The sequence below is a fragment of the Ranitomeya variabilis genome, chromosome 3 (assembly GCF_051348905.1).
Source record: "Ranitomeya variabilis isolate aRanVar5 chromosome 3, aRanVar5.hap1, whole genome shotgun sequence".
Lineage (NCBI taxonomy): Eukaryota > Metazoa > Chordata > Amphibia > Anura > Dendrobatidae > Ranitomeya > Ranitomeya variabilis.
Genome location: NC_135234.1, coordinates 207,372,517 through 207,400,140, shown reverse-complemented (window position 1 = coordinate 207,400,140; position 27,624 = coordinate 207,372,517). Strand labels below are relative to the sequence as shown.

The 27,624-nt window shown below is 43.9% G+C and overlaps 1 protein-coding gene across 9 annotated transcripts in view; it reads left to right on the top strand.

Moving 5' to 3' along the window:
- Window positions 1-27,624, top strand: part of PLEKHA6 (pleckstrin homology domain containing A6) — a 255,653-nt gene that overhangs the window by 161,254 nt on the left and 66,775 nt on the right. Inside the window, exons 1-2 of one of the 9 annotated variants that reach the window (XM_077295057.1) lie at window positions 1,537-1,697; window positions 4,269-4,387. The exons of 7 other annotated variants lie outside the window; for them this stretch is intronic. The gene's annotated coding sequence lies outside the window, so the exon portion shown is untranslated. Of the gene's footprint in view, window positions 1-1,536; window positions 1,698-4,268; window positions 4,388-27,624 lie in introns of those variants that run through there. One more of the 9 variants, XM_077295055.1, reaches the window with a different exon arrangement.

Below are 27,624 nucleotides of genomic sequence, written 5' to 3'. Positions count from 1 at the left end.
ATAGAAAGAGAAGTGGGAGTCCCCACTGCACAACTGAGCAACAAGACAAGTACATTAGAGTCTGTAGTTTAAGAAATCGACGCCTCACAGGTCCTCAACTGGCAGCTTCATTAAATAGTACATGAAAAACGCCAGTGTCAACGTCTACAGTGAAGAGGCGACACCGGGATGCTGGACTTCAGGGCAGAGTGGCAAAGAAAAAGCCATATCTGACACTGGCTAATAAAAGGAGAAGATTAATATGGGCAAAAGAACACAGACATTAGACAGAGAAAGATTGGAAAAAAGTGTTATGGAGAGACGAATCCAAGTGTGAGGTGTTTGGATCACACAGAAGAACATTTGTGAGATGCAGAACAACTGAAAAGATGCTGGAAGAGTGCCTGACGCCATCTGTCAAGCATGGTGGAGGTAATGTGATGGTCTGGGGTTGCTTTGGTGCGGGTAAAGCAGGAGATTTGTACAAGGTAAAAGGGATTTCGAATAAGGAAGGGTATCACTCCGTTTTGCAATGCCATACCCTGTGGACAGCGGTTGATTGGAGCCAATTTCATCCTACAACAGGACAATGACCCGAAGCACACCTCCAAATTATGCAGGAACTATTTAGGGAAGAAGCAGGCAGCTGGTATTCTATCTGTAATGGAGTGGCCAGCGCAGTCACCAGATCTCAACCCCATTGAGCTGTTGTGGGAGCAGCTTGACCATATGGTGCGCAAAAAGTGCCCATCAAGCCAAACCAACTTGTGGGAAGGGTTTCTGGAAGCATGAGGTGAAATTTCTCCAGATTACCTCAGCAAATTAACTGATAGAATGCCAAAGGTCTGCAATTCTGTAATTGCTGCAAAGGGAGCATTGTTTGACGAAAGCAATGTTTGAAGGAGAAAATTATTATTTCAAATAAAAATCTTTTTTTCGACCCTTGTCAATGTCTGGACTAGATTTTCAATTCATTTGGCAACTCATTAGATTAATAAAAGTACGAGTTTACATGGAAAACACAAAATTGTCCGGGTGACCCTAAACTTTGGAACCGTAGTGTATAGTGCATCTTCAAAGCTGAAAACGCCTGAGGAACGCTCAGGTCACTTCTTTTAACCACTTAAGTTTTTGGAAAACCTGAACAGCAGGTCGTTTTTACATAGTGTAGTGCTCATACTTCTGAACGTTTTTCAGGCGGGTTTTGGAATGAAATCCGCTTATAGAACTGTGTGCACATACCCTAAACCTATGGCCCCCTTCACTGAGCCCCACTTCCCTGTCTGTGGGACTGTGAGGGGATTATTACACGCCAGCAGCTTCTTTCTTGTCTGAGGGTAAGGGGTGAAGGAGTTAGAACAATATTTGGTGAATATCCTGTATCCGAGATAGGGGGTGAGGCGAGCAGGGAGCAGACATGGCGCTGAGGCGGGGGACATGAGGTGCAGCGCACACTGTGCGGTCACTGAGCACCTGGGCCGGGGCTGAGGAGAGGCCACTGATAAGAGCGGGCAGAGCACGGCTCGGGTGGGTGGTGAGGAGGCGGAGCCCGGCGGGAGAGGCGCTGCTCAGGCTGTTCTCACAGTCGGTGTGAGGAGCTCGGCTTGTCGCTGCCCTGGGCACAGGTGACATGGCAGCCTCGGGCCGGTAACGTGGGCTCTATGGACTTGCGGGACGTGAGTGCTGCCGCTCCTGGAGACCGCCACGCCTGGGATCTAGTAAGTGCAGTGTTCTTCTATGTGTCCGGCCACCTGGCTGGCATGGGCTATGGTATGGCATGGGCTATGGTATGGGGGCAGTGGTGCTTCTCCGTGATGCTATGCAGCCCTATTATGTATCAACGCTTCAGAATGGAGATCTCTGCTTGCTGTCTGTGAATGGGACGATCCAAAATATTAAAACCAGTACTGATCATGTCTGACAGCAAGCAACGATGTCAGTTGAAATCACAGCATGTCCTGTATATGGCAGTGGTTTCCTCTGTAGAAAAATGCATGAAGAATAGAAAAATGACGAATCCAAGTAGAAACATCTCCAATGAAGCCTGTAAACAATCTCTAGAAGCTCTAACATTTCAGGATGTTTTGTTTTTGTTTTTTCAAATATTGAAAAATGCCTAACAGAGTGTTTCCTGATCCTGTGTACAGCGCACCATAGCTATAAGGAGACAATATTGTGGTATCTGTGGCATCGCCCAGTGTGTATTGCGCCTGATCACAGATTGCTTCATGTAAACAAAACCAATGAACAATAGCAATTGTTAAAGCTGTGCTGCCCATCAGCAATCAGAGTGGGGGTAGTGGGGTCCAGGTCTCAGGGCTGCTTTACTCACCGATCCCTGTATTCACAAGGCTCGTGCCATGTTACCTATCCGGATTTAGAGGTGACCCGGCGGGTGCTTCTTGCTGCCCAAACCACCCACCCCATGAATTGGGCACAGGCTTCCTCATTGCAGGCATCTGTGCAGCAGACAAGGACTAAAGACAAGGCAGGAACATGGAGAGCAGTCATCTGGGCAGCTTCCCACTAGCTTCTCCCCATTCCTCACTTTTATTTTTGTAGCCTGTACGTAATTCCTGCTACTTATGGCTTAGGCAGTGAAATTCACCTCTTCTGAAGGGATCCTGATAGCAGGTTTTTATCTATTGAAGTATTGGTATGGCTGTGTAAGTGCTTTTCCCCCAACAAAAAACGATACCTTTTTAGTAGAGATCTAATGCGCCAGTCACTAGAAATTTAGTGTACAAGCCATATGCTAATTAGGCTGGAAATGCACTGGAGGCGGGTCAGAGCACCCAAATGCGTTGACACACCCCTAGTGCACTTCCAGTCTGACTTACATGTGACGCATAATCTCTCTATAAAATAAGTATTTTTATTGGGGGGCAAGTGCCTATACCGCCGTGTCACTGCTGCTTCCAAATGTACAAACATGCTGAAAGGTTCATTTTAAAGACCATTAAAAGGGTTATCCCACAAAGCGTATTTATCACCTTTCCACAGGTCAGGTGGTAACAATGTATGGTGGGCATCTGACCACTTATACCCCCCCCCCACCGATCCCAATAATGGAAATCCTGTGTCACCCATGTGAATATGTGCATGATGCAGGCTCCTGTGGGAGCCGCTACATACAAATATAAACAGAGCAATGGTTGCTTCATTCCACAGGAGTCATGTTCTTGGGACCAGTGGTCATCCAAACTGTAGGACCTGAGGATAGAAGTGATGTTTGTAGGACAAATAGTCTTTGCAATGGTCACTGGGGCTTTTTAGACCCATACTTTCTGTCCAGGAAGAGTTTACAAAAGTTTTCTAATCATCAGAGGAATCACAATGATTGATAACAGCTGGATATACAGCTGATAACACAGGATCCACCAATCACAATAGGAGATGTCGCCTGCTCCTTTTCCTTCACAACGACCTTTGCACATGCTTATTAGATGCTTCAATACAAAAGTTTGGGTTGGGGGTCTGAATATGATGGCTATGTACATGTGTTGTTTCCTGAAACAGGAAATTAGAGTCTTAAAAAATCAGATTGTGGAATGTAAAAAAAAAACATTGCCAAAATTTTGTAAAAAAAATACACAAAAATCCTTGACAATTTCACACTAAAACATATCAGCAGTGGCGACACGTCCTCTTAATTTTTTATATGTAAATTGTCACAAAATTGACATATAAAAAAGACATTTCAATCTTACGGCTACAAAAAAGTCATATTTTGAGAATGAACACGTCACAGTCACCACCCTAAATTCTCCGGTTGCTCATACATGCTTCTCTGGGAGAGAGTTTCCAGATGCTGGACCCCACTGGTGTGACTCCTGTCCTGTTGACTTCCCCTTATGTGGTTACACCATAGTCCTAATATGAGCCCATACATCACCCTTATTGCTCTCTTCTACAAACCCAAGGAAGTGTAACACCGCTGTACGCCGTGCAAAACCCAATGGAGGTCTGAGTAGTATGTAAAGCGGGTGGTGGCAGCGCTTTGGCTATTAAATGGTTAATAGGACAGTCAACAGTGCCTGTTTGTTTTCCTCTACAAACATTGTTCCAAGGTCCCTGGTCCCTGAAGAAGTGAATGAAGCCTGTGATAGGGCTCAGTACAGCTGCTGGGTGCCCGCTCTGTGCGGCCACTGTTTACCCCACTATATTGCAGCCTGTGCAGAGACGTTTACTCCGTATTTGTGGATATTGTTACATTTTGTTTTGTGGGTTATATGACATAGTAAATATTCAATTTGTCTACAATGAGAAATGTTGGAATTTTCCTGCAGGATGGACTGAGTGTGTTTGGACTGGGACCTGCAGCCCTTGGCATCCCCTTGGTATGTCAGGAATGGGTCGGTGTGGTGGGCTGTAACCTGACACACTGATCATCGGATCTGACACACAGGTATCATTCTTGTACTCCATTACTTGTGGCTTGCCGTACAGTCACTCTTATATATTGCTCCATTCTGAAGTCACACTGGCTCATTTCTTACCTGGGGACACATACAGTCACCTGTGTTATATAGGGATGCTGCCTGCAAACTGCAATGAAAACACGGTGACAAAGGTTTATAATTCTAAGGAGTTATTAAATGTTATTATGGGATTCCTAAAGCATTTTACTAAATTGGTCACTTTAGATCCATGATCTGCTGTTTCCAATGAGTTTTTTTGCAAAGGAAAATACATCTGCAATGCAGATAAATGATATAACGATATTCTACCGAGAAAATAATTTCAGTTGTTCCCCAAAATGTGTATGGCTTTACATGGTTCTCCGAGAGTTACTTTTTGTATTTCTTACTCTTGTCCCCTGTAAATATGAGAAACTAACAGTGATGCATCTTTGCTATTGTCCCCTGGTCTTGGTTGACAGGCTGCAGCTCACATGACCGCCAGTCACATGTGACCACCGCTACAGATCAGTGATGGCTGCAGTGGTCACATGAGCTATAGTCGCAACATCACCACTGCAGCCTGTCAACAAAGACTGGTGGCAGTGGAAGCGAGGCATCTCTGCACCTGTAGTGGGTGAATATTGGATACTTTTACATTCATTAATTGTATGGAATAGAAAAAAAATAAAACCTGGAAAACCCATTTACGGTAACTGCCTTGCATATAGAAATTTAGGGTTACTTTTCCAAAAACTTGAACTACAAAAAAAAATCAGATCCAACCACATAGTCATAGATTTCTTTAGGTAGATAACTGGCTAGATGTGTGATGGCCACCTAGCCTCATATACAAATTTAGTTGTATATCACCTCCTAAAAAAAAAAGTCAAGAGTTCCCACATGGCACCTCATGCACATGGCTTCCCCAAAATATCATATCTGAAGACACCAACAATCTTCAGGAAAGCATTAGGGTATGCTACATATCCTACATACTGACAATGCAGCAGATTTTCCACCTGGATTATTCATATTATATATGGAATTTTAAGAAGCCCCACGTACACGTTGAAAAAATCTCCGCAGTGTAAATTGCCGGAGCAGCAGGCGTGAAATTCGCAGCATGTCGTATTCTGCTTCCAATATCAAGGCATATTTCACCCAGGATGAAGCTTCGCAGCATTTTCCCCAGTGGTATACCTTTAAAATGCAAAATTGGCAAGTACTAGAATTAGGCCCTTTGCTGCTCTTCCAGCTGCAGGTCTGGCTGCTATGTCACAGGTCAGCCTGACTTTTGCAGCTCGTCCCTGACCCTTTTTTGAGCTTTTCTTCGTGGCAACATTGGGAGAGCATTACAAGCAGAGTCCAAAATTACCTGGCTGCGTATAAATTGTTATTTTCATTCCATTAGAGGAGTAATCCAGGCTGCTCTAATTATATTCTAATTATAAGTATATTCAGGGATCAGCTAACCAGTGGCCAAGGAGAGGGATACTCCATCAGTAGCATTTCCTACATCCTACAGGTCATATACACTGATGGATCAATAAGGATGTTTGCTAGATGAACTCACTCCACTATTTTTCACTCTAGAGTTTCAAAATGATGATGAGCTCCCATCCTCTCTCTATGAAGAGGCTATTTGCATATCAAATTGCAAGAGGAACCTTGCATGGCCTACAAGTCTCCTTACATCAACTTGGCACTCTCTACAAGGAGAAACTGTACCTGTAAGGGTATGTGTCCACGGTCCGTAATGACGGCTCTTTGGACGGAGCGGAAAACCCGCTCTGCCCAAAGCGCCGCCCCTTCTCTACGTGCAGTGATTCCGGATGTGTTCATTGCACACATCCGGAATCTCCGCACCCCATACATAGGGCCCTGTGATTTACCTTGCGGTGACGGAGCGTCACTGCAAGGTAGACAGACATGCTGCGTTCTAAAAAGACGCGCCGCATGTCCGTAAACGCAGGGCCGTCGGATGCGTGTTCGCACACATAGTGGAGACGGGATTTCATAAAATCCCCTCCACTATGCTGTAACATCTGGACGCTGCGGGTTGAACGCTGCGGCTGTACGCAGCGTTCAATCCACAGCTAATCCAGATGTAATCCGGCACGTGGAAACATACCCTTATCCCCCTGTCAGAGACTTCTCACCCAGCCAAGCCAGATCTCCTGCTTTACACTGATGAGGGACAAACAACCGAAGCACATATCTTCAAATGCAGTTTCTGGCTTGGCTTCCCTAAAGTCATGTGGCCAGACATTTTAAACGGTCAGTATCGACTTTTAGGATTGCTGCTTCCAATAGGTGGGGCTAGAGTTCTCTTTCTCTATGTAGAGGCTGTTGCACAGTCAAGGGTGTCACCTGCTTTGACATAAGAGATGCTGGTGTTTAAGGTCTATAACGAGTAACATTAAAGGGAATCTGTCACCCCACAATTCACCTATAAGCTAAGGCCACCGGCATCAGGGTCTTATCTACAGCATTCTGTAATGCTGTAGATAAGCCCCCGATGTAACCTGAAAGAGAAGAAAAACAAGTTAGATTATACTTACCCAGGGGCGGTCCCGCTGCGGTCCGGTCTGATGGGCGTCGCGGTCCGGGTCCAGCACCTCCCATCTTCATACGATGACATCCTCTTCTTTGCTTCCTGCCGCGGCTCCTGTGCAGGCGTACTTTATCTGCCCTGTTGAGGGCAGAGCAAAGTACTACAGTGTGCAGGCGCCGGGAAAGGTCAGAGAGGCCCAGCGCAGGAGCCGCGGTAAGAAGCAAAGAAGAGGACATCATCGTATGAAGATGGGAGGCGCTGGATCCGGACCGCGACTCCCATCGGACCGGACCACACCAGACCGCCCCTGGGTGAGTAAAATATAACTTGGTTTTCTAATCTTTCAGGATACATCAGGGGCTTATCTATGGAAGTCCTTCACCCCCAAAGTGCAAATTAAACTGCTTTGCCCCTACAAAAATCATACCAGGCATACATCTTTCAATAATATATTTGCAGAAAAATCTACCATTTATTTAATATGCAAATGAGGGCGCTTTGGTGCATCCTAAGAATACCTATGGCCTGGTGCAGTGTTACACCCTCCGATTTGCATATAATGGCCTATCCCTCGTCATGATTGACAGTGCTCACTTGGTAAGAGAAAGTGCTGCCTACAATCAATCCCCTATTGGCGCACTCACAGTGTCAGTGCGATCGGGCACACAACTAGGCCGTGGGCGAGCTCTGACACGTAGTGCTTGCCTGTCTATGGCCTCTGCTTCATACAACAGTAAGGGTATGTTTCCACATTCAGTAAACGCTGAGTTTTTGACGCAGCGTTGAGCAGCATGCATAAAAAATGCAGCGTCCAGATGTTACAGCATAGTGGAGGGGATTTCATGAAATCTCGTCACCACTATGCAGTAAAAGACTCATGCGGCACACCCGAGAAAACTCACATGCGGCGCGTCTTTTAAGAACGCAGCATGTCCTTACATTGCAGAAAAAACGCAGGTGACCTGCCAGTGACCTCAGGTGCAGATTTGGTCAGGATTTTACCTGCATAAAATCCTGACCAAATCCTGAAGCAATCCTGAACGTGGACACATACCATAAGGGTACGTGTCCACGGTCAGGATGGCCGGCGCTAAGCCCCGCCCCCTTTCTGGGACGCGATGATGCCGGATGTGTTAACTGTACACATCCGGGATCATCGCACCCTCGCATAGCACCCTGTGATATTACTTGCGGCGACGCAGCGTCGCCGCAGGTAGCACGGACATGCTGCGATCTGAAAAGACGCGCAGCATGTCCGGAGTCGCAGGGAAGTTGGATGCGTGTTTCCACGCATAGTGGACACGGGATTTCATAAAATCCCCTCCACTATGCTGGAACATCTGGACGCTGCGTGTTTGACGCTGCAGCTCTGCGCAGCCTCAAACAAGCAGCGTTTACTGACCGTGGACACACACCCTAAGTGTAGTTAGTAAGGGGCCTTACAGAGGAGGAGAGGGCGGAAACTAGGAGGAGTCAGAGTGCACCTGCAGCCACATTGGGTGCACCGTCAGAAATGGGGATTGACTTTAGACTGCACCTGCTCTTACTAAGCTAAAGGACTGGCCTTAATACACAAACATAACGGTGCCCCAAAGCGTCCTCATGTGCATATTTTTTTTTCCTGCAAATATAAGGTTAAAATGTGTAGAAATGGTATGATCATTATAGGTGCAAAGTTCCTATGTATAAGTGTGTAAGCTGTTTAATGTGCACTTTTTAGGTGGTCTGAATTGCTCTGTCCTCGAGATGTTATTCTGTGGAATCTACGGACCGCTCTCTGGTGCTGTGACATAATAAGTACTCCCACTCAGGGGACATCCCTGTACACGGCCCTCATATTCCTCATAGTGGTCTTTCCCCCCAGTCACTCTGCTATGTAGCATTACCTTCAGTTTAGAGGCTTATTACGGGTTCAGCCATCATGCAGTCACTGTTCCCATTCCCAGCTCGATTGTAGACTTGTGATTTGCCGTCAGCTATTTATGATTTTGCTGCCAATGTGTGTGTTTGCAGTGGTAATTGCCATCAGATATTTACCAGCAGAATGTGGGGGCTGTCTGACCCTCATCTGACATGTGATGTTGGGGAAAGTAAACTAGACTGGGAATTGAGTTGCCAAGTACTGCTGATTCCTCTGGATTAAAGTAAATCTGTCTGCAGGTTTTGCTATGTAATCTGACAAGAGCATGATGTACGGGCAGAGACCCTGACTCCAGTGATGTGTCACTTACTGTACTGCTTGGTGCAGTGTTGATAGAATCCGTGTTTTATCTGATAAGGCAGCAGTCAGAATGCTGAGCCGTGTATGACCCCGCCCACACACCCTGATTGGCAGCTTCTTGTGTACAGTGTCACTTGTCATCGAGCTGCCAATCATTGGTGGGGGCGGGGTTACACAGGTTAGCCTGACTGGCCTGCACGTGACACCTAGTCAGGCAGTTATAATCTCCTGCTGATTGTACTGAGACTACAACACACGGCCTAGTACATATCCCTGGAATCAGGCTCTCTTGCCCCGTTATACTGCTGTCAGACTAAATACCGTATATATATATATATATATGAATGTCCGAGGCTCTATAAACACATTCGGAAAGCTACAGCATACTAGATAACAGCAAGCGGCATAAATGAAAATAAGCAATTATTGTCACTAAAGCAATCTCCTTTTAATTGTTATGTGTCCAATGCATCAAGAGCGGCGTTGTTCTTCATTAATCAAGAGCTTTGGATGAGTGGCATACACCTCTGTGCGCGTCTTGCCACAAATCCTAGTTCAGCCCCTGCTGGAGTAAGATTTGTGGAATAGCGAACTTCGCTGCTCATCATGAATTTGATAAGCTGATGTCAGAATTTGCAAAATTTAGGCTCAGATCTGAGTTGCATCTAAAAATAAAGATTTGCCAAAGCTTTTATATCAGAATTCTGGCGTAAAAGCTTTGATGCATCACACCCAATGAAGATACTGAACATGCCAAGGGTGGATTCACATGTGGCAGAAACAACCCCATTCAGATGGGTGCAACAACTCTGCTGTATGTTGGTATATCCTAAATCACACAGATTTCTCATTTTACAGAAGGAAACGTATGACAAATATTACCGCACTCACCTGTGTGCTTGATATGCAGAAGATAGTGGCACAATGTCAGACAGCTTAAAACTGTCAGTGCTTTATCCATTCACAGAGTACAGGCACTGTAGAAGAGAAGTTCTAGTCTGCTTTTGGGTGATAGATAAATAGTTCTCAGCATAAATGAGTACACCCCCTTTGAAAGTTAAAATTTTAATCAATATCTCACTGAACACAACAATTTCCAAAATTTTGACAATTATCCGTTTCGTATAACATTTTTTTAACCCATAACTTGAAACCAAGGTTTACAATACTGTATTGTAGGAAGCATGCATTTTTCTAAATACATGGTTCCTATAGTGAAACATGGTGGTGGAACGCTGGTGTCGGGGAGATACATTTCATTGATGGCATCATGAATTCACAGATGTACTACTCTATATTGAAAGAAGCTGAGCGTCACCCTCCATCCAGCATCTAGACTCTAAAAGAAGTTGTTCTTGAAGAATAGAAAAAGATAGATGATGCAATATTTCACCAACTTGTTCATTTCATTTTCATTAACTAATTTGAGTAAAACTGAAGATTTTGTAATGAAAGTTTTATTATTGATCTTACTTTCATATCATGGATTAAAAATATGTTCTATAAAACTCAGTCTTGTTAAAATTTTTGGAGATTGCTCTGTACTTAGTGAGCTATTGATTAACATCTTACTTTTCAAAGAGAGTGTACTCATTTATGCCAAGCACTGTATGTTAGGGTTTGCTGATAATTTTAACAGCACTGTAGTATGTCATGGAGTATAAGGCCGTGCGCCCTCGATCCGGAAGTAGCAGCGCTTTGGACGCAGTACATGTTTGCTGCGTCCAAAGCACTGCCGTCTATTGAACGCAGGTGAATCCACATGCGGAATTGTTTAATTCTATTGGCGCTGCATGTCGGTCTCCACAGGTGATCCGCGGGCGTCTGTGGACACATAGTGGACATGGGATTTCTTGAAATCCCATCCACTATGCTGTAACATCTGTCCGCTGTGGGTTTGACGCTGCATAAGTACGCGGCATCAAACCCACAGCAACTCCGGATCATGTGCACATACCCTCACTCAATCTAAAGGCGTAAAAAAATCACGTGCTCTTGTTCTATTCTGTAGCATTAAACTCATAGGTACAACAAACATGTAAAAACGGGTAATCTACAGTGAACACTGCAGTATAGGTAGTAATAAAATCTCACTATAGGTAGTAACTATTGTATAGTACAATTATACCTTCTGATGACAATCTGCTGGTTCCATCTACATAAAATGTTCCTAGACCTTGCTTTAAAGGAATTTACGCCTAGAGCCTATTAACTCATTGTGGTAGATCAGCTGACTTGGCTGCACACGGAGGTAGTCACGGGAACACTGCGGCTTTAAAGATGCACTTGCTTTATTAGACACGGCATAAACCAAGTTTAAGCACAGAATAAACACGGCCCTCTGGGCAAAACAAAACAGTAGCACTAGATATAGTACTTGCATTAGTGGGGATCAAGCCACTCAGGGTTAGCAAGACCCATGGTTCAGGCATAAACAGACACAAACCACTTCTCTGGTGTGTTCCTCTCCAGCCACTGACACCCTCCTGCCTTTGGAGGCCAGCTACTTAAGCCCCAGACCATGTCAGTCCCCAGCCCATGTCACAGATCACATGACTGTGACATCACATAGGTCCTGTCATCACACGGCGGTGCTGGCTCTGCAGGTGGAGATAAGATGGACATCCTCCCACCCACTCTATGGATGTCCACATGAAAACCAGCCCATTATGCAACTTAGCTTAAACCTCACAACATGTAATGTGCTGGAGGAAAAAAAATACTCTGGGTTTTACATCACCTGACGCCATTAAGCGTAGTAAAACATATCTCCCCTCTAGTACTTTACCAGTGACTTTGTCACACCCCTTCGTGACCTTGCGTTTTTCTATTATTTGACTTTCGTTTTTTCCTCCCTTTATTCCAAGAGCCATAACTTCTTTATTTTTATGTCCACATAGCCATATGAGGGCTTTTGTTTTGTGGGACAAGATGTACTTTTGACCAACACTATTTAATTTAAATACGCGATGCACTGGAAAGCGGGGAAATAATTCCAATTGCGTTTAAATTATAAATAATGTGCTATTCTACAGTTTTTTTTTATTTACTATGTTCAGTATATGGTAAAATTGAGCTGGCAATATGATTCTTCAGGTCAGTATGATTACACAAATGCCAAACATGTATAGGTTGTTGTTGTTTTATTTAAGTGGTGAAAAAAAAATTGGAAATTTGTAAGAAAATAATTCTTTTTTGCCTATGTTACCATTTTCCGAGACCTGTAGCGCTTTAACTTTTTAGGATATGGGGTTGGGTGATGGCTTATTTTTTGCACCCTGAGCTGATATTTTTATTCAAAGTGGTTTGGGGGTAGATACAATATTTTCATCTCCTCTTACTGCTTTTTATTGCAATGTTGCTGTGGCCAAAAAACAGTAATTCTAGCATCCTGATTTTTTTCTTGTTATGCTGTTTACCGATCAGATTCATTTATTTTATATTTCGATATATCAGACTTTTACAAACGCAGCGATATGAATTGTGTATTTTTTATAATTGTTTTATTTTTAATGTGGCAAAGGGGGGTGATTTTAACTTGTGGTTTTTTTTTCATATTTTTAAAAACTTTTATTTTACATTTAACTGTATTTAACCCCAATATATCTTTTTACTGACATGAGATCTAAGAGACTAGCCTCCCCATACAGGTGACAATCCAGCAGCTGTCGGCTGTACACTATAGATGACAACTTGCTGCATCAGCCATAATCAGTGTTGGCATCGCCCACATCTGTTTAAGGTCGGCGTCCCACTAGAGAGTTTTACGGACGTATGAGAGGCGCAAAAACTACGCATTGCACACAGACCAGTGTTTCTCTATGGGGCAGCTCCTATCTGCCGTATATTTCTCGGCCGTATTTTACGGGCGTAGAAAATCGCAGCATGCTGCGTTTGTCAGCGTATTACGCAAAAAATCCGCCAATGAAAGTCAATGGGGGCGAGAAAAATACGGATTACACACGGACCATCAGTGTGACTTGCGAGAAATGTGTACCGGTGTTCTATAGAAAAGCCGGCAATTCAGTGCGGTGTACAGTAAAAATCACACTGACAGGTTAGAATAGATCAAATAAATGTCTACACATAGTATAGGGGTATATATATATATATATATATATATATATATATATATATATATATATATATATATATATATATATATACAGTATACTAGATGGTGGCCCGATTCTAACGCATCGGGTATTCTAGAATATGCATGTCCACGTAGTATATTGGCCAGCCACGTAGTATATTGCACAGTCCACGTAGTATATTGCCCAGTCACATAGTATATTGCACAGCCCACGTAGTATATTGCCCAGTCACGTAGTATATTGGCCAGCCACGTACGTAGTATATTGCCCAGCCACGTAGTATATTGCACAGCGACGGAGTATACAGCACAGAGCCACGTAGTATACAGAGTTAAAATAAAAAATAAACATATACTCACCCTCCGAAGGCCCGTTGAAGTCCTTGCCCTGTGCGCGGTGCCAGCTTCAGCTTCTGGTCCCAGGGTGTGATGACGTCGTGGTCACATAACCGTGACGTCATGGCAGGTCCTTCTCGCGCAGGCGCGCAGGACCTGTGATGACGTCGCGGTCACATGACCGTGACGTCATGAAAGGTCCTTCTCGCAGGGCCTATGATCACGTCGCGGTCACATGACCGTGATGTCATGGAAGGTCCTTCTGGCATACCATCTTTGGGACCGGAACCTGCCGCTTGCATGGAGCGGTCAACGTAGGGTCACGAGGAGCGCGAAAGGCGGTAAATGGTGAGTATAGCAGGTTTGTTTGGTTTTTTTATTATTTTTAACATGACATATTTTTACTATTGATTCTGCACAGGCAGCGTCAATAGTAAATAGTTGGGGACACACAGGGTTAATAGCAGTGATAATGGAGTGCGTTACACCACGGCCCGTTACCGCTGCCATTAACCCTGTGTGAGCGGTGACTGGTGGGGAAGGGGATTATGGAGCGGGCGCCGGGCAGTGACTGCAGGGGAGTAGGGGAGGGACTAATCAGACTGTGCCCGTCGCTGATTGTTCGCGGCAGCCATGACAGGCAGCTGCCGAGACCAATCAGCGACTTGGATTCCATGACAGACAGAGGCCGCGACCAATGAATATCAGTGACAGACAGAAGGACGGACAGACAGAAAGACGGAAGTGACCCTTAGACAATTATATAGTAGATATATAAAGTATATATATATATATATATATATATATATAATGTCAGTGAGACACACACACATATATATATATATATATATATATATATATATATATATATATATAGCCTTTCTCAAGCTCAGTGTGAGCCGAAACGTCGCACAGAGATGTGGGTTGATTAAACTACACACTTTTTTCACCCTGAAAAGGACTTGGAGTGCTGCCTTCTCTTTTCTACTTTGTATACATGTTGGGTAGATGAGTGGACCATTCTATCCAGGAGGCCAGGCACCCACCGGTGAGCATTGTGCTGTTCCATTTTTTCATACAGCGCTAGATAGCAGAAAAGCCGGTAATTCAATTGCCAGCTTTTGCTATCTCCTTCCCAAACCCGACAGGATATGAGACATGGTTTACATACATATCCCTTATTTTTTAACATATTCCTCACTAATAATGTTCCAAGTGTCTGTGTGCAAAATTTGGGGGCTCTAGCTGTTAAAATAAAGGGTTAAATCATGGAAAAAATTGGCGTGGGCTCTATGTTAAAAAATAAGGGATATGAGATGGTTTACTGTATGTAAACCATGTCTAATATCCTGTCGGGTTTGGGAAGGAGATAGCAAAAGGCGGCAATTGAATTACTAGCTTTTAAGCTATCTAGCGCTGTATTAAATATAAATATATATATATATATGTCTCACTGACATATATCTACTATATAATTGTCTAAGGGTACTTCCGTCTTTCTGTCTGTCCTTCTGTCTGTCTGCCGCGGTTATTCGTTCGCTGATTGGTATCGCCAGCTGCCTGTCATGGCTGCCGCGACTAATCAGCTACGCGCACAGTCCGGAAAAAAATGGCCGCTCCTTACTCCCCGCACTCACTGCCCGGCGCCCGCATACACCCCTCCGGTCACCGCTCACACAGGGTTAATGCCGGCGGTAACGGACCGCGTTATGCCGCGGGTAACGCACTCCGTTACCGCCACTATTAACCCTGTGTGTCCCCAACTTTGTACTATTGACGCTGCCTATGTGGCATCAATAGTACAAAATGTAATGTTAATAATAATAATAAAAAAAACCTGCTATACTCACCCTCTGTAGTCCGCTGAGCCGCTCGCGCGGCCCGCCATCTTCCGTTGCAGGTTGCGGTTGTAAAGATGGTATGGCAGAAGGACCTGCCATGACGTCACGGTCATGTGACCGCGATGTCATCACAAGTCCTGCGCGGAAAGGACCTGACATGACGTCACGGTCCTGTGACCGCTACACGGTCATGTGACCGCGACGTCATCACAGGTCCTGCGCTCAGACCAACCCTGGGACCAGAAGCTGCCGTGGACTACAAGGGGCCCTTGGAAAGGTGAGTATATGTTTATTTTTTATTTTTTAACCTGTGACAAACGTGGCTGGGCAATATACTACGTGACTGGCCAATATACTACGTGGCTTTGTGCTGTATACTACTTCGCTCTGCAATATACTACGTGGCTCTGTGCTGTATACTACGTCACTGGGCAATATACTACGTCACTGGGCAATATACTACATGACTGGGCAATATACTACGTCGCTGAGCAATATACTACGTAACTGGGCAATATACTACGGCGCTGGGCAATATACTACGTCGCTGGGCAATACACTACGTCGCTGGGCAATATACTACGTCGCTGGGCAATATACTATGTCGCTGGGCAATATACTACGTCGCTGGGCAATATACTACGTGACTGGGCAATATACTACGTGGCTGGGCAATATACTACGTGACTGGGCAATATACTACGTGACTGGGCAATATACTACGTGACTGGGCAATATACTACGTGACTGGGCAATATACTACGTCGCTGGGCAATATACTACGTGGCTGGGCAATATACTACGTGACTGGGCAATATACTACGTGACTGGGCAATATACTACGTGACTGGGCAATATACTACGTGCCTGGACAATATACTACGTGGCTGGGCAATATACTAAATACTACGTGGCTGGCCAATATACTACGTCGCTGGGCAATATACTACGTGGGCTGGGCAATATACTACGTGGCTGGGCAATATACTACGTGGCTGGGCAATATACTACGTGGCTGGGCAATATACTACGTGACTGGGCAATATACTACGCTGTACGGATGCCATACGGATTACATACGGAGGATGACATGCGCAAAATACGCTGCCACACCTTGTCTATGGATGACATACGGATCACTATTTTGGGAACATTTCTGTTTATTACGCATGTAAAATACGGACCTATTTCCCTACGCTGAGTGTGACACCGGCCTAACCCCTTAGATGCTGCTGTCAAAAGTGACTACATCATATAAATGGTTAACAGAGTGTGGGGGGGCTACCTATCTAACTCCATCGGCACCCTGAGATCATGATCGTGTGGTCCTGATGTTTGCCATGGCAATTCAAGGCCAAAAAACAGCCTTAGGCTATGTGCACACGTAAGAAAAGAGGTGCAGAATTTTCTGCACAAAATCCGCATCTCCTGGCAGAATCCGCAGCTGCGGATTTGTCACGGTTTTTATGCGGATTTTGTGCGGTTTTTATGCAGAATTGCTGTGGATTTTGTGCGGATTTTGGCACTGCAGATTTTTATCATGGAGGGGTGCAGAAACGCTGCAGATCCGCACAAAAGAAGTGACATGCACTTCTTTGAAATCTGCAGCAATTCCGCACTGATTTTTCCGTACCATGTGCACAGCTTTTTTTTTTACATTGATTTACATTGTACTGTAAATCACAGAGCGGATCTGCAGCGTTTCTGCGTGGAAAAAAATGCTGCGGATCCGCACTAAATCCGCATCGTGTGCACATAGCCTTAGAGTCTGACGGCCACAGTGACCTGTCCAGACGTTACCGTCATTTAGGTTTGAAAGTTTGAAAATTGCAAATTTTTTTACATTTTTGTCAAATTTTTGATTTTTTTTTTATAAATAAACACAAAACATATCGACAAAAAAAAAAAGATCTAAAAATCACTGGGATTTGTTGAAGAATTCCAGAGTTATTGCCACCTGAAGTGACACTGGTCAGATTTAAAAAATTAGGCCCTCTCACTAAGGGGTTAATTAATAGTCCCCTTAGGAGACTCAAAACTGTGATCGTCCGATTACTTGTGCTGTACATACCAGTCCCTCAGCACTGATGTGTATTAGTAGAAATCACGGGCCGGCGATCACAGTAGGATTATAATGACAGGCGCAGGGATCATTAGCAAATATCTGGCTGTCAAGAGAACCCATGAGTGCCCCACAATCACATGACAGGGGCAGGATGATTGACGTGCCTCCAGTCGGCGCATGTTAAATTCTGCTTTCAGTGATTGACAGCGGCATTTAACTGGTTAACAGCAGTGGGTGGAGCTGTTAAAAGGCACATGATGGCTTTAAATCAGTCATCATTTGCTGGGGAGGATATGGGCTCATCATGCAAGCCCACATTAAAGGCATGGACATGATCTTATATGTCAAAGATCGTGAAGGAGTTAAGAGCGCCTTATCAGCCTCCTAATAACGTGTTTTTTTTAACAATGCCTTTACCACAACTAAGTGATGTTGCAGTGTTATTGTGTAACCCTGGGGTGTGTACCTGCATTCATACTTGCAGTTTGCTGCTATCATGCCCACAGCGGTGTGATTGACACACCAACATGAGCTAGGAGGAGCAAAAGAGGACTTCTCCTCCTCCTCCTTGCTCTCCTTACGCAACAATTCTGAATTTAGCCTTGGGGTCTCTTCACATTTTTAGGTTTCTCTAAAGATGTATATTAGGTGTATTCCTGATGTCTACTTGGGATGGAAGCCTTTAATATATGCTATTGTATAGGCTTTAAGTGAAATATGTTGGCGAAAAAAGGATTCTGTGCCCACACTGTACTTTCCTGTCCACTGAAGAAAAGTATGCCAACACGTAGCAGGACTCTGGGTGCTAAGGGCATACATTCTGCCAGCACACACACCAGACAGTAGGCCTGAATGAAGCAGAGAACATTATGGGAGATATGATAAGAGAACAATTTACAAAGTTATCTTGTAGGGTATTTATGGAAATTTTATCTATGGAATGTTGTAAATTACTGATGAAAAGCTGAGTTTCCTTTGCCTGTCAGTGAAGATAGACCACATCTAGAGGAGGCAAGCTCGTACAAGCACCTCTGATCTCAGCCTGCTTTCTGAATTTCTCTATGGGTATGTTCCCATGTGAGATACCCGTAAACCACTACAGATTTTCTGTTTGAATGCTGCAAATTTGCAGGACATTTTGCCAATTAATTTATGCTGTGGATTTGGTAAAATCTCATCCACAATCCTGCTGTTGCAGAACGCAATGGATTTTTCATCTGGAAAATCCAAATGAGAAATCTCTTGAATCTACAGCCTTTAGGAGCACGCCCTATAACTTCTAATATTCTCATTTTTCCGGCTCATTTGTTACCATGTTGGCATCAATGCCAACAATTGACATAAAAACTGTCATTTGATTCTGGCAAAATTAGTCAATCTGGCAAAATTAGTCAATCAAAGTCTATGGTACCTTAGAGGGAATGTCAGCCTTTATACATCATTTCGTTTAATAAAAAAGTGAGAAATTCTGTACTTGATTTCATAAGAAATCTTTATTGGGGTGGTAGCACTTCATCATTAACAAAATGGTGCAGGTAAGCAATTCTGACTACCTGTACTGTAGTCACCACTAGTGAAAGATTGTGAGCTTCCTGCATACTTCTCATGCTCCTAATGAAAAGGGATACAAATATCAAAAGACTGACCGTCACTTCCAAACAGGTGTGTACAGGTGGAAACTAAGAATACCCATCTCCACATACAACCAACAAATAAAGTTGCACTCTGTAACGTTATATAACATGCAAACATGAAATATATGAAATATGAAATGCATTATTGCTCCAAAAAATAGGAAATACTTATCGCATAAATTGGCCCATTCATGTGTACCCAGCAGCCACAATAAGGCGATTCTTGTTGCTGGGAACCTGTCTAATGTGAATCCTCTCCTAGACTGAAGCCTGCATTTTTCCTATTTTCTGGACTTCAGCCCTACACCTATAGTAGCATAGAAATAGGTCTGTTGCAGTAATTGGCTCTTTTGCATATATTCATCCAGCTGGGAAGAATCTAGGAATAAATATTATGTAGATTTATAAGCAGGCTCATAGTTAATGGAGCGATACTTTGTATGATTGCTTAGCATGCTCCTATGCTTTGTCTCGGCTGCAGAGGTGGAGGGGGAGAGTGGCCGGCCGGGCAGGGTGTGGTTGGAATTTGGCTGGATAAAAAAAGATTCAGAAATACAACATCTGTCTCCAGCTGTGTAAATTAAAGAACTGTATTTTACTCACTGAATTCCTTAAGACATTGTGTTGCAAACTGATTAATGTGTTGAAATGAAAACTTTGTGCTAGATAAAAGAATGCTCTTCGGGTGACTACTGATGAAGATGTTTACCTGCTGTGAGATATGGGCAGGTGATACGTGCTTCTGCCCCTGGGTGATTTTTATTACTGTGATAGTTTTTTTTAAATCATTGTTTTAACTCTGTCTCTGACGAAGATAGAGAAACTTTTAACCCCCTTAAAAGAACTCCAGACTTTAGAAAACTTGGCTTTGCTTTTGCCAAGCCAGACAACTAGCCAGAAATGCTCATTACCCTCCGTCTTATGGCTATTCTCCCTTTCCAGGAACATCCAAGCTGTGGAGCCACCAAACGACCCATGCGGCATTTAATTGATTAGCTCTGCCAACCCACCTTTCTATCACAGCTGCTGCAAAAAGTCTTCAAGCACGTCACTAGTCAACACAAAGGGAGCAGTTCTGTATTCTATTACGGATGCCACCTAGAGCGCCATTCCAACACATCGAGGGGCAGGCTTGATGAAAGCAAGTAATGAACGATTTAGGGAATGGTTCTGGTTCCCACTGCAGGTTCTCCCAGGGAGCCCCAAGCTTTATGGCCACCAGCATGAGATGCCACTATAGGTACTCAGTTGATTAGCAATGTCCGCCCCCTTTTCCATCATGGCTGACGCAGAAAGAAATAAGAAGACTAGCTTATGATATGAACTGAGCCAGACAGCTGTGCCCAGCTAAGAGAGTAGGGGATGGAGCTCCATTTCTGTGCCAGTGCAAAAATGGTAGGAGAGTGAATTGGCACTGAAACCACTATAGCTATCATAATTTAAGTATGTTATGTCAATATGTAGGAAATAAAATGAATTAACATTTTATACGGCTAGACAACACCTTTAAGTGTGGCTGAATGAGGTAGATAAAACATGGTTACGTTCTTCAAGAAACACCACCAGCCTAGCCCATGAGCAAGGTTTAGTAGTAGAGAGATCCTTCAAGGACAGTTTGTACTGCAGGTATTAGAACCAGGTTTTAGTTATATTGCCCATAACCTAGTCTAGTTTATATTTAACTAGTAACATCTCACAGATCTGGAAGTTCACCTTGAGAAGGTGTGGTTGGGTTCTCGTTCTGTATAGACGTTCAGCTGTAGGCATTATCAGTGTGCTGCTCTCCAACAGAACACTGGATTTCTCAATATTAGTGACCTTTTGCGCATTTATAGATAACTATTGCATCACTCTAACAAATTGTGGGATGTGATAAAATGGTAAATGATTGTAGCATTCTGACTGCAAAATCTGACAAATTTCAATAGTAGTGTTTCAAGAAAAAATGGTTAGTAGCAAGAAACCTGTGCTTACATATGATGTAATAAAGGATGAGTCAATACAATGGCTTTACCACTAGGATAATCAGCAACTTTGCACAAGTGACAGCTGCTCCACGATTTCTTTATACACCCCATGAAAAATGTCAATTTCTTGAGTTTGCATTAAAAATATTTAGAATTGAGAGTCCTCAGTGGTTGATACCTTTTAATGGCTAACTGAAAAGATGGTAACAAATTGCAAGCTTTCGAGACTACACAGGTCTCTTCATCAGGCAAAGACTAGAAATTCTGAAGAATCACATTTATGCACAACATAGCACAGAAAAAAAAAGGAAAAAACAATGGATAAGATAGGTGACATGAAGCAGAATTACCATGAGTGATAAACAGTTATGTCCATAAATATTAGGCCAGTTCTTAGATAAGGATTGTTTTATTGTCCTCTGATTGGGGTCTGGTTCTGTTGTGATGTCCACTCATAGTCTGAGGGGCAAGTTCCTTAGTTGATGTAAAAAGACATAAATCCATGCGACACATTCATTCCTGCAGTGAGACTGTCAAAAGTCGTCATCAGTTTATATTCCCATAATCTTCTGTCTCTCTGAGTTTTGAAGCTACCTTTTAACACAAGTAATTTCATGTCCATAATGTTATGATTTAGGAGACAAAAATGTATTGCCACAGGTAGATCCATTCTTTTTTCTCTTATTGTGTGGCGGTGAGAATTCATTCTTGTTCTAAGATTTTGCCCTGTCTCCCCCACATACAGACCCCCAGTTGGACATTTAGTACATATAATTAGGCACACCACATTAGAAGTGACGCAGCTGAAAGTACCTGGTATCTTGTAGTCCTGATGTGAATTGGGGATCTTTATCTTGTCCGTGGTCATTATAAATGGACAGGTTTTACATTTTTTCTGATTGCAAGGAAAGGTACCTGCAGCTGTTGGAGAGGACAGGGAGCTCTTGACAATGATCCTTCTTAGATTTGAGAGCTGCCTAAAACACAGTAGTGGGGGGTCTGGAAAAATGGATTGTAGTCTGGCATCTTTTTGTAGTAAAGGTTGTAATTTCCGTGCAGCTCCCCTTAGCACCTCCAGATTTGGATTGTAGGTAACTACTAGAGGCACCCGGTTATTTTCTTCTTTAGTTTTGTAATGTAGCAGGTGATTCCTTGATATTCTGGTGGCTCTTGTAATCTAGTTTTCAATTGTTCTTGGATGGTAGCCCTGATTCAAAAAGGTCTTTCTGAGGCGACCAAGGTGTTCATCCCTATCCATTGGGTTGGAACATATACGATTGTATCTGATGGCTTGGCTGTAGACAATAGAGTTTTTTATGTGTTTTGGGTGGAAACTGTCCCATTTAAGGTATGTTGGACGGTCGATTGGCTTCTGATACAGTGATGTCTCTATTTTATTGTTCTGCAGCTTAATGATGGTGTCCAAAAAGTTAATTTCAGTGCAGTAGTTGAGTGTCAAATTGATGGTAGGATGAAATTGATTAAACTGTTCATGGAACGTCTTTAGCTGTGGCTCAGACTCCGTCCAGATGATTAAAATGTCATCAGTGTAGCAGTAGTACGCCAGAAGCCTGATGGGACATGAGGACCAAAAGTCGCTTTCAAGCTTGGCCATGAAAGGATTTGCATATTGTGGGGCCATTTTACTTCCCATTGCTGTGCCAGTCTCCTGTAGATAGATCTTCTTATAAAATTCATCCTCACCCATAATTACTTTGAATTTGACAAGTTTCACCACAGAATCTGCATCAGTCCCTGTGTTTTCCAGGAAGAATTTGCAGGCATTTAATCCATCCTGGTGTGGGATATTGGAGTACAAAGATTCCACATCCATGGTGGCCAGGATGGTTCCTTCTGGTAGAGGACCTATTGCTGATAGTTTATTCAATAGGTCAGTTGTGTCCTGAATGAAGCTGGGTGTGCCCTTTACCAGGGGTTTAAGAACACCCTCTACCCATCCAGATACCTGCTCAGTAAGGGTGCCCACACATGAAATAATTGGTCTTCCTGGATTTCCAGATTTGGGGATTTTGGGATTGATTTTGCCTGGTATTTTATGTTTGGATGTCACCATATAATCCCAGCAATAAATACACTTTGTCTAACCCTATGACCCTGTGCTGTTTTTACCTCAGTGATAAGATAAGAACATATAAGTGTAGAACAGAATGTGTCTGGCAGGCTGTCCACATGTGTGTTCTGTCAAGATACCTTTGTCACTTACTGTGTGAACTAAAACAATGCTAAAAGGAAACAAATGAAGGCTTAAGTTGTTGCATGCCCACCTTGAAGCTCAGTTGGATGGACTTTTAAAAAACAGCCATACAACTTTAAAGTTAAAGAAAATCGACAGTTTCAACAAAACGATTGTTTGTCATGTAAAATTTACCAACACTCAATTATTTTAGCTGACTGATGGAAGACCATCATTGTCATTTGTGTTAAGTCACCAGTCCGGTGTGAATGATTGTAGCAGCTTATGGGGACTAAAATGTGTATGATCATGTGGTGGTCATGTCAGCATCTATTCTACAGCAAATCATGGGCTGCAGGTGGTTTTGCTTCTTAGCTTTTGGATATGTGCACATGATGCGTGTTTGCCGCAGATTTTTCTGTTCCAAAAAGTAGAGAGTTGGCAGGAAAACTGCTGCGTAAACTACATGTATTTATGATTTTTTTTTACGTGCTTTTAATTTCAAATTCACTTGTTTGGGTGAAAAATGCTGCAAAAATGCTCAAAAAATTATCACGCAGCAGATTTGATCAAATCCACAAAGAATAAAATAAGCAGCATGTGCATGAGATTTCAGATATCTCATTCACTTTGTTGGTACTATATAGTGCAGCGTTTCTTGCCCTTGAAAAATTGCAGCAAGAGTGCAGCATGTCAACAAGCTCTTAAGGTTGACGGAAGAAACAAGTCTATTGAGTTCAACCTGCAAAAACCCCAAAAGGCAGATGCTAATTACCCTATATTAGGGGAAAAATTTGTTTGTGGCTTCAGAGATATTCCCATCAGACTAGTTCCCTGTGTCAACAGCCCATCACCTGTAATGTTATGTTTTTTAAGAAAGGCATCCAGACACTCCTTTATCTTGTAGTGAATGAACAATTACAGCATCATGTAGCAGAGTTCAATACTCTCACAGCTCTTACAGTATCACCATCTGGGAAGATAATGAAACCCTCTTTCTTTTAGACTTAAGGTACCGTCACATTAAGCGCCGCTGCAGCGATATCGACAACGATGCCGATCGCTGCAGCGTCGCTGTGTGGTCGCTGGAGAGCTGTCACACAGACCGCTCTCCAGCGACCAACGATGCCGAAGTCCCCGGATAACCAGGGTAAACATCGGGTTACTAAGCGCAGGGCCGCGCTTAGTAACCCGATGTTTACCCTGGTTACCAGTGTAAATGTAAAAAAAACCAAACACTACATACTTACATTGCCGTGTCTGTCGCATCCCTCGCCTTCAGCTTCCCTGCACTGTGTAAGCGCCGGCCCTAAAGCACAGCGGTGACGTCACTGCTGTGCTTTGCTTTACGGCCGGCACTGACACATTCAGTACAGGAAGCTCTGAGCAGCAGCGCGGACGCCGGGGGACGTGACAGACATCAGAGGGTGAGTATGTAGTGTTTTTTTTTTTACTTTTACAATGGTAACCAGGGTAAATATCGGGTTGCTAAGCGCGGCCCTGCGCTTAGTAACCCGATATTTACCCTGGTTACCATTGTAAAACATTGCTGGCATCGTTGCTTTTGCTGTCAAACACGACGATACACGCCGATCTGACGACCAAATAAAGTTCTGGACTTTCAGCAACGACCAGCGATATCACAGCGGGATCCAGATCGCTGCTGCGTGTCAAACACAACAATATCGCTATCCAGGACGCTGCAACGTCACGGATCATTGTCGTTCTCGATGCAAAGTCGCTTAGTGTGAAGGTACGTTTAGAGGATGCCTCTTGTCACCATTGCAGGCCTAGGTGGAATAAGACCGCCTCTAAGCTTATCTTTTTTTCATATTGAATAACATTAGCTAATCATCTCTTCAGAAAACTTCTGCTTGTTCATCATCTATCTGCATCTACTTTCTGTCTCAGACCTGCAGTTAACCATTCGTCTGTAAACAAAACAAACTCTTCTCTGCCATATTAGTGTTGTTCACACTACATCAACGTTGCTACAACAGTGTGAACTCATCTATGCCATCACTATTCAGCTGTCCTTTCATTGCTGACCTGCGTTGATTCGTTTGTCTGCTATTAGCACAACTTTTCTCTGCTGTATTGGTGCTTTTCACATTGCAACAATGCTGCAACAGTATACAGCAAATGTCCAATTTATCTTTTCATCACTTCTACCTGCGGTTAACTACTTGGTTGCTGATAACCTATATCTCTGCCATTGACATCTATCTGCTGATAGCATTACTACTCTGCCATCAACCAGTAGGTGGGATTATATACAGCTCTGGCAAAAATTAAGAGACCACTGCAAAATGTTCAGTTTGTCTGATTTTTCTCTTTATAGGTACATTTTTGAGTAAAATGTAAATTGCTCTTTTAGTCTACAAACTTCTGACAACATGTCTCCGAATTTCCAAGCAATACATTTTGTATTTTTATTTCTGACAAAGAAAAATGCTCAAAATAAAAAAAAAACAGTGCTTTCAGACCTCAAATAATGCAAAGAAAACAAGTTCATAATCATTTAGAAACAACAATACTAATGTTTTAACTCAGGGAGAATTCAGAAATCAATATTTTGTGGAATAACCATGATTTTTAGTCACAGCTTTCATGCGTCTTGGCATGCTTTCCACCAGTCTTTCACACTGCTTCTGGTGCAACAATGTAAGCAGTTCTTCTTTGTTTGATGGCTTGTGACTAGTGTTGAGCATTCCGATACCGCAAGTATCGGAATTCCGATACCGAGTTCCGATATTTTTGTGATATCGGAATCGGAAGTTCCCAGTGTATGGTTCCCAGGGTCTGGAGGAGAGGAGACTCTCCTTCAGGCCCTGGGATACATATTCATGTAAAAAATAAAGAATTAAAATAAGAAATATGGATATACTCACCCCTTCGGCAGACCCTGGACCTTAGCGATGTAACCGGCAGCCTCCGTTCCTAAGAATGCAGTGAGTATAGGACTTGCGATGACGTCGCGGCTTGTGATTGGTCGCGTGAGCGGTCACATGAGCGGTCACGCGACCAATCACAAGCCGCGACGTCATCGAAGGTCCTTCACTCTGCATTCTTAGGAACGGAGACTGCCGGTTACATCGCTAAGGTCCAGGGGCCGTCCGAGGGTGAGTACCGTATATACTCGAGTATAAGCCGAGATTTTCAGCCCAAATTTTTGGGCTGAAAGTGCCCCTCTCGGCTTATACTCGAGTCACGGTCGGCGGGTGAGGGGGAGAGGGCGCTGAGGCATACTTACCTGCTTCCGGGGCTCCTGGCGCTCCCCCTGCCCGTCCCACGGTCTCCGGGTGCCGCAGCTCTTCCCCTGTTCAGCGGTCACGTGGGACCGCTCATTAGAGAAATGAATAGGCGGCTCCACCTCCCATAGGGGCGGAGCCGCCTATTCATTTCTCTAATCAGAGGTGCCGGTGACCGCTGACAGAGGAAGAGGCTGCGGCACCGAAGACCAGCTGTCCGGGGAAGGAGCGGGACGCCGGGAGCAGGTAAGTATTACATATTCACCTGTCCGCGTTCCACACGCCGGGCGCCGCTCTGTCTTCCCGGCGTCTCTCTCTCCGCACTGACTGTGCAGGTCAGAGGGCGCGATGACGCATATAGTGTGCGCGCCGCCCTCTGGATGATCAGTCAGTGCAGAGAGATGCCGGGACGGGACGCTGAGGAGCTGCGGCAAGAGAGGTGAGTATGTGTTTTATTATTTTCATTGCAGCAGCAGCAGCACAGCTTTCTATGGCACATCTATGGGGCAGTAATGAACGGTGCAGAGCACTATATGGCACAGCTATGGGGCAATAATGAACGGTGCAGAGCACTATATGGCACAGCTATGGGGTAATAAGGAACGGTGCAGAGCACTATATGGCACAGCTATGGGGCAATTATGAACAGTGCAGAGCACTATGCCACAGCTATGGGGCAATAAGGAACGGTGCAGAGCACTATATGGCACAGCTATGGGGCAATTATGAACAGTGCAGAGCACTATGGCACAGCTATGGGGCAATAAGGAACGGTGCAGAGCACTATATGGCACAGCTATGGGGCAATTATGAACAGTGCAGAGCACTATGGCACAACTATGGGGCAATTATGAACGGTGCAGAGCACTATATGGCACAGCTATGGGGCAATAAGGAACGGTGCAGAGCACTATATGGCACAGCTATGGGGCAATTATGAACGGTGCAGAGCACTATGGCACAGCTATGGGGCAATTATGAACGGTGCAGAGCACTATATGGCACAGCTATGGGGCAATAAGGAACGGTGTAGAGCACTATATGGCACAGCTATGGGGCAATAAGGAACGGTGCAGAGCACTA